General features: G+C 41.8%; 1 long non-coding RNA gene across 4 annotated transcripts; it reads left to right on the top strand.

Moving 5' to 3' along the window:
* Positions 1-905: 905 nt before the first annotated feature.
* On the top strand, positions 906-7414 carry LOC118359991 (uncharacterized). 4 transcript variants are annotated; one of them, XR_004820792.2, is made up of 4 exons: positions 906-2034; positions 2760-3624; positions 3714-3797; positions 5803-7408. It is a non-coding gene; the product is annotated as an uncharacterized LOC118359991 (long non-coding RNA). The 4 variants fall into 4 exon arrangements; XR_004820791.2 differs by lacking the exon at positions 906-2034 and adding an exon at positions 2041-2233 and having other exon boundaries at positions 5803-7399; XR_008083104.1 differs by lacking the exon at positions 906-2034 and having other exon boundaries at positions 2262-2865; positions 3249-3624; positions 5803-7411.
* The last annotated feature ends 513 nt before the right edge of the window (positions 7415-7927 follow it).

The following is a 7927-nucleotide window of genomic DNA, read 5'->3' as shown; positions in this document are numbered from 1 at the left end:
ATAGTGATAAGATTGAGCGGTCGTCTGATAGTGTGTGATGCAGGATCTTCTCAAACTCCAACACATGGTGGTATGTGTGAAGCTGGTATTTTGAGCTAATGAAAACAAGCTCACCATGGGTGCAGTACGTCGTTTATTGGTAATTCTCAGGGAAGAGGGGCTTAATGTTCCGGAAGATGCACGCACACAAATGTAATTACATCATTATTCACACCCCTGAGTCAATCATTTGTAGAAGCTCCTTTGGTGGTGATTACAGCTGTGATACTTTTTAGGTAAGTCCCTAAAACCCTTGTACATTATTTGCCCAATATTCTTGAAAAAAAATCTTCAAGCTCTGTCAAGTTGATTCTTTACAACCATTTTCAAGTCTTGCCATAGATTTTCAAGCATGTTTAATTAAGTCGAAACGATAACTAGGCCACTGCATGATGCAGCCACCACCATGCTTGATAATATGAAGAGTGGTACTCAGGGGATGTGTTGTGTTGGATTTGCCCCAAACATAACTCTCTGTATTCAGGACAAAAAGTACATTTGTTTGCTACTTTTTTTGCAGTATTACTTAAGTGCCTTGCTGCAAACAGAATGCATGTTTCGGAATATTTTTTATTCTGTATAGGCTTCCCTCTTTTCACTCATTTAGGTTAGTATTGTTGAGTAACTACAATGTTGTTGATCCATCCTCAGTTCTCATATCACAACCACTGTGACTGTTTTAAAATCACCACATGGTGACTACTGAGTTAGGAAGAACACCTGTATCTTTGTAGTGACTGGGTGTGTCGATACACCACCCAAAGTGTGATTAATAACTTCATGCTCAAAGGGATATTCCGCAACTGCTTTTTTTTCATGAAACAAAAATTTCTTCACATATCTACCAATCGGTGTCCTTCTTTGTGAGGCATTAAAAAACCTCCCTGGTCGTGGTTGAATCTGTGTTTCTTGTATTTCAGTGCTTTCATTACATTCTATGCATATGGTGTGCTTGAGTGTCATCAGGAGGATGTTGATTTTCCTTAAAACGAGGCTCTGATCTCTATTTGAGACTGATTGCAAATAGTTTGCCCGACAACCTCAGTCACTTGCAGAACTTGAACGATGGAAGGCCACTGAGTACAGGCAGATTTTGCTCTACACTGGTGCCATAGTATTGAAGGATGTTGTTTCCAAAAGGGTCTATCACCACTTTGTCCCTCAGTGTAGTAGCCATGTCAATTTTGATGGATTGAGATGATCAGATGAGGCATTACCTTGATGATGCCAAACAGATGCTGATGCACTTTTTTGAGCAATAGTGTCTATGGTGATACATTTTACAATGTACATGGTCTCACTCACTTGGCACATGTTGCATTTCACAACTGCTCACTCAATTACCTTGATTGCTTAGAGTTTGAGAACCATTTGTGGTGGCTTAAACATGCCACCAAAAGCCCACATAATCCATTGGTACAAGGCGACTGTCTGAATCACACCAAGTAAAACATACTGCCAAGAACAACCAAGCATACAACAAGAATAACCTGCAAGATGGTTGCTTCCTCCTCTAGGACATTTGTCAAAGAAATAAGAGACTATGGAAACCTTGTCTGCGATGTCATTCACCATACTCAAACGGACAACTTCATTCTTCCATGCGCTTCCAAAGACTCCAACACCGCAAGGATGGCAAATATCCGCAAATGCTAAATAAACATTATTTATCCCGAGGACCTAATCAGCAAGGCTGTGTCTGCCCTATCATAGGCAATTCATAATGATCCCTCTGTTGCACAGTTTTGCCAAGTAAGATCACATCTATTGGAGTAGTTTGGTTTACGATTATGGCTTGTATTATGTTGCATATTTGCCCTCAGAGGCTGTGGGCCAGAGCAGTGTGGAAGAGGAAGTAGGTGTTACTCCAGAGCACTGGATCAAAGACCAAACTGTGTGATGTCTCCTAAATACATATGCAAGCAATAAAGGATTTGTCCACACCCTCTCTGAAATGGAAGTCATTCACGCTTCTGTCGCTACAACTGACATCAGGTAAATAGCAGATACTTATTGCATTCAAGTATCAGGTAAAAACTGCTTGTTGCTATAGATGACTTTAGTTGTTCGAAAGCTCACCCCACCATTCAGAATCAAAACAGCAATGTGACAACGTCGAAGTCACCAAAGTAAGTGAAGTGGAGGAGGTCGCCAAGAGAAACCGAAAAAACTACCTTCAAAGAATTTATAGCTGGTACTGTATGTTTAAACACACATTGACAGTTTGTGTGTATTCAATTTACTTGGCATGATTTCTATTCTTTAAAAATTGTTATTTATAATCACACGAGGAATGTAATCTCCCACCTCCAGCCACTACTGCCTCCAGGTTATGTAAGTATGGTAGCTTGCAATACTGATTACTAATCGGCCCTTTGTCCCTAAACCCTAGCCACTGAATAACTATCTTGCCTTTTGATAGACTGGGAGGACCTTGTACCGTATTACTTTAACTGATCCTTTCAAATCTACAAGCATGTGGCTAGTGGGAAGATAGAGGGATTGTTAGTGTAGTGAAACAAACGTGAAGCTGATTTGAAATCTACCTGTATTTCCAGGCTAGGGGTTAGGGGCTTGGGAGGGTAGATTTTGGTTTAAAGTTGGGTCATTTTTAGGTTGACTTTAAGTTATTGAAGTGGAAGAAGACTTGAACACATGACAAATGTGAAAAAGGCTTGATGTTGTTTTACACGTTTATTATTTTGCATGTTTATTTTCAGGCAACCCAAGCTCCAACCACAATATGCCTGAAGCACCAGGAAACCTGTGCCACCGCTACCAAGAAGCAAAAGGCTAAAACGCAGCAAAAGCCATCAACTAATGACGGTGAGGACAACCATTCACACCATAAGCCAACTCCCTTATTCTTGATCATTGCATTTGAGAAAGGTTTTCTAGTTGTAAAAACAATTGGCATGATGTTGTCCAATCTTTTGTTGCGGATAATCATCTTGGTCTCTCACATGGCTTAATCCTGGAGCATGAGGGCTCGAGGTATCCTTCTGTTCTGCCTTCTTAATTGAGGTATCCCCCTCACCAAATCACTGCAAAGGATCAGACCCTTTTCCTGTATGAAGTATGAAACTCTCCATTTAGAATTTTGGTTTACAGTTTGGTAGTAATTAGATTTAGGTTGCCTTTTAGGTTGCCTTACAAATGTGTGTAGAGAAATGCTGGATGTTTTACATTTTAATGTGTTGGATTTTAAGGCCTACCCAAGCCCCCACTAAAATCTACTCCGGCTCACCAGAACCTGTGCCAGTGCCACAAAGAAGCAAAAGGCGAAATATCCCTGCAAGCCACCAGGTATTGGTGGTGAGTGGAAATGGCAAACTAAAATGCTACGAAAGCCACCAAGTAGTTATAGTGAGGAGGACCCTTCACAACGAAAGCCAACACAATTGGTATTCTAGTTGTACCAAGAATTGCCATGATGTTGTCCAATTTTTTACTGCAGAGAATCTTGATCCTTCATTCTCCAGGGATCGGTCATGTGGGAGACCGCGTTCTCCTTCTGCTTCTTCAGATGAGAGATGCCCCTCTCCAAAGCGCTGCAAAGGCTCAGACCCTTTTCCTATGCCGGAAGTAACTATGACATTTCCTTTTTAAACCATTTTGAATATTTAAATTAGGCTGTTCGATTTGGAAGTGAACAAATGTGAAACTACTTTCAGAATGTTATATCTCGTTTGTGACATCTGTGACTGGAAGATTATTAAAGATGGAAGAGCAGCTAAGAATGATTTTTAAAATATATGGTAAGAAATTAAATGTTTCATTGGTTTGAGTTGAATGACATACAGTCCATTCGGAAAGTATTCAGACCCTTTGACTTTTTCCACATTTTGTTACATTACAGCCTTGTTCTAAAATTTATTAAATTATTTTTCTCATCAATCTACTCACAATACTCCATAATTAAAAAGCAAAAACAGGCTTTTAACAATTTTAGCAAATTTATGAAGAAACGGAAATATCATATTTACATAAGCATTTTGACCCTTTACTCTGTACTTTGTTGAACCACCTTTTGCAGCAATTACAGCTTTGAGGCTTCTTGGGTATGACACTACAAGCTTGGCACACCTGTATTTGGGGAGTTTCTCCCATTATATTCTGCAGATGCTCTCAAGCTCTGTCAGGTTGGATGGGGAGCACTGCTGCACAGCCATTTTCAGGTCTATTCAGAAATGTTTGATCGGGTTCAAATCCGGGCTCTGGCTGGGCCACTCAAGGACATTGAGACTTGTTCCGAAGCCATGACAACGCAGGAGAGGCTATGTGCTTAGGGTCGTTGTCTTGTTGGAAGGTGAACCTTCACCCCAGTCTGAGGTCCTGAGCACTCGGGAGCAGGTTTTCATCAAGGATCTCTCTGTACTTTGCTCTGTTCATCTTTGCCTCGATCCTGACTAGTCTCCCAGTCCCTGCTGCTGAAAAACATCCCCACAGCATGATGCTTCCACCACCATGATTCACCGTAGGGTTGGTGCCAGGTTTCCTCCAGACATGACACTTGGCTTTCAGTCCAAAGAGTTCAATCTTGGTTTCATCGGACCAGAGAATCTTGTTTCTCATGGTCTGAGAGTCTTTAGGTGCCTTTCGGCAAACTCCTTTTACTGAGGAGTGGCTTCTGTCTGGCCACTCTACCATAAAGGCCTGATTAGTGGAGTGCTGCAGAGAGGGTTGTCCTTTTGGAAGGTTCTCCCATCTCCACAGAGGAACTCTGGAGCTCTGTCAGAGTAAACATCGGGTTCTTGGTCATCTTCCTGGCAAAGGTCCTTCTCCCCCAATTTCTCAGTTTGGCCGGGCGGCCAGCTCTAGGGAGAGTCTTGGTGGTTCCAAACTTCTTCCGTTTAAGAATGATGGAGGCCACTGTGTTCTTAGGGACCTTCAATGCTGCAGAAATATTTTGATACCCTTCCCAACAGCTGTGCCTCGACACAATCCTGTCTCGGAGCTCTATGGACAATTCCTTCAAGCTTATGGCTTGGTTTTTGCTCTGACATGCACTGTAAACTGTGGGAGATTATATAGACAGGTGTGTGCCTTTCCAAATCATGTCCAATCAATTGACTTTACCACAAGTGGACTCCAATCAAGTTGTAGAAACAAGGATGATACTGAATACTTATGTAAGTGTTTGAAAGTTAGGTAAATAAGGTATTTCAGTTTTTTGTAATACATTTGCAGAAGTGTATAACCTGTTCGCTTTGTTTTTATAGGGTATTGTGATGAGATATTGTATACATTTTAGAATAAGGCTGTAATGTAACAAAATGTGGAAAAGGTCGCTGTACTGCAGCCCTAGCTGTGCCACCAGAGACTCTGGGTTCGCGCCCAGGCTCTGTCGTAACCGGCCCGGGTTAGGGAGGGGTTGGTCGGTAGGGATATCCTTGTCTCATCGCGCCACAGCGACTCATGTGGCGGGCCGGGCGCAGTGCGCGCTAACCAAGGTTGCCAGTTGCACAGTGTTTCCTCCAAGAAGCAGTGCGGCTTGGTTGGGTTGTGTATCGGAGGACGCATGACTTTCAACCTTCGTCTCTCCCGAGCCCGTACAGGGAGTTGTAGCGATGAGACAAGATAGTAGCTACTAACAATTGGATACCACGAAATTGGGGAGAAAAACGGAGTAAAAATGTAAAAAATAAAAATGTGGAAAAAGTCAAGGGGTCTAAATACTTTCCGAATGCACTGTATATTGCTGCATAGTACTGGATGGAAAAATCCTGCACACATATAATGCATCCTTTTGTAAAATTACAGATCTCTCAAAGCTGGGGGGGAGACATCCCAGACTGGGTGAAGAGAGCATTGCACCAGTAAACTATTATCATATGTTTCGCTTTTAAGTGAGGTCATGGTGTGTTGCTTGTAAAGTACATATTTTGTGTTCTGACAAACGGCCTCATGTAAACGTTCAATATGAATGGAAATAAAGGGAGGGCCTTCGACAACTCCAACTTTTACATCGTCATTATAGGTACAGTGGAGTCCAAGTCATGACATTTGGATAACTTCTCTAGCTTATGTTTGTTTTCCCCCTTTACACCACATGTGAGTCTTGGCTAATCAAAGGCTAGTGGCAGGAATACTACAGGCGACTTCAACCTGCCTGAAATATGTACCTTACCATAAGGGGGGTAAGTGGGAGTGCTAATGAGTAAGGGGTTGAAAGAGTTCTTAAGAAGTTAAAAGCATCAAAGTTCAGACTGTGCCTGTTTTTGGTTTATTGTGTGTGTGTATATATATATATTTGCATTTCCAGAAGCCTGTGCCAGAAATAATTTGAGCTTTTTTATTTGAAAAAAAGTGGCTTGTACATCTATTTTGGGGTGCAATAAATTAATTTAAACCGTTCTTGACTTTAACAAAAATAAATAGCGTAACAGTTTTTACATGGATAAAAGGTTTACACAATGCTGTTCCAAGTTACTGCTCTCATTGTGTTACACGGAATGACAACAGCCAACAGTAGTATAGACCCTATGTCTGGAAGATTTTTGTTGCACCATGAATAGAATTGTAGTATACATATCAGGGTTCTTTTCAAGAGAGTGCAACATCAGAATGATCCTGGTTGATGCAGTTTGTTGTCCTATTCTTAGCTCGCGCTCTTATCCTTATGTAATGTAAAGAAGCCTACATCACAAAATGGCAATTACTCCTAAACATCTAATCAACACTCTTCATGGATTGGTGATCATCTCTGAATTCAGGGTGTTTTCAGATCAAAATGTGCTCTCTACCTCACTCCAATTCTTTACAGTCCCAGCCTCTCATAGCCTCTCCCGCTGGCTGCCCTCATGTAGCTCCATGAATCAGACAACTAAGAGAAGACAGACAGGGGTCTTTCTCTCGCTCTCTCTCATATTCATTGATTACAGCCCGATGGATACCTGTAGTGTGCTGAAGAGGGAGCCGAATTCAATTAGCTTGCCCCGCTAGTCAGAAATATGTAGCATATAGTGGGGGGGGCTCAGATAAGAGTAATTTGATTGCTATAGACATTGACAACTATGTGTGTTTCAAATGGGCAGAAGACCGTGTGTTATGGTTCTGGATGGCCAGATGGCTGGCAACAATGACAAGAAACTGCCCTGTGGTGAATCGTAAGTGTCTTGTTTCAGCTTGCTTGATCTTGTTCTTGATGCCATGTCTTGTTTTGATTGACAACACATCTATGCAAATATGGCTAAGATTTTCTAGCTAGCTAGCTAACAAACCAACAACTGTAACAATGTATTGGAGAAACAAGTGCCCGTTTTGCAACTTTGTTTTCAATAAACGTCAGATACCAAATATAGTTGACATGTTATTAACTAAGCCAACCCAGCCTGTTTTGCCCCATAGTTGCTCACGCGACGGTTTTGTTGCTAAACAACCAATCCGTCTATAGGAGCGTTCTGCACCCTGGCTTGGGGCACATGTGAGAGCTGATAACAAATGGACAAGGGTGAGGGTGCCAGAAAAAGCCAGCTGGGCTAAGGGTTGGAGCTGAAGCTGTGTCCAAGTGTGCATCCTGATATGGCTCCCTGTGAAGTGTAATACTTTAGAGAAGGGTCAGTATATGGCTCTGGTAAATGTTTTTGCACTTTATAGGGAGTAGGATCATTATTTAAGACTCATACAAAGGCTCCAGCTTCCTGTAAACAAACCCAAACTGCAGCTCATTCAGCAAAGTGGATGCTGGCCTTTAATAGCAGTAGCCGACTCTACCCTCTCGGTCACAGTCAAGTTAATGATAAAGCAGCAATGGAGTTGCCAAATTTTCCTCAACTGACATTTTGTTCCAGTGCTGTTGTCTAATGAACATGGGACACAAATACTTCATTACACAGCGTGATGACTGTTTTTACCATGCCACGGGGACAAAGCTGATTCTCTATAA

The sequence above is a fragment of the Oncorhynchus keta genome, chromosome 27, assembly GCF_023373465.1.
Source record: "Oncorhynchus keta strain PuntledgeMale-10-30-2019 chromosome 27, Oket_V2, whole genome shotgun sequence".
In the NCBI taxonomy this organism is placed as follows: domain Eukaryota; kingdom Metazoa; phylum Chordata; class Actinopteri; order Salmoniformes; family Salmonidae; genus Oncorhynchus; species Oncorhynchus keta.
Note: the sequence above shows the minus strand (reverse complement) of the source record. Positions and strands in the feature narration are given on the sequence as shown.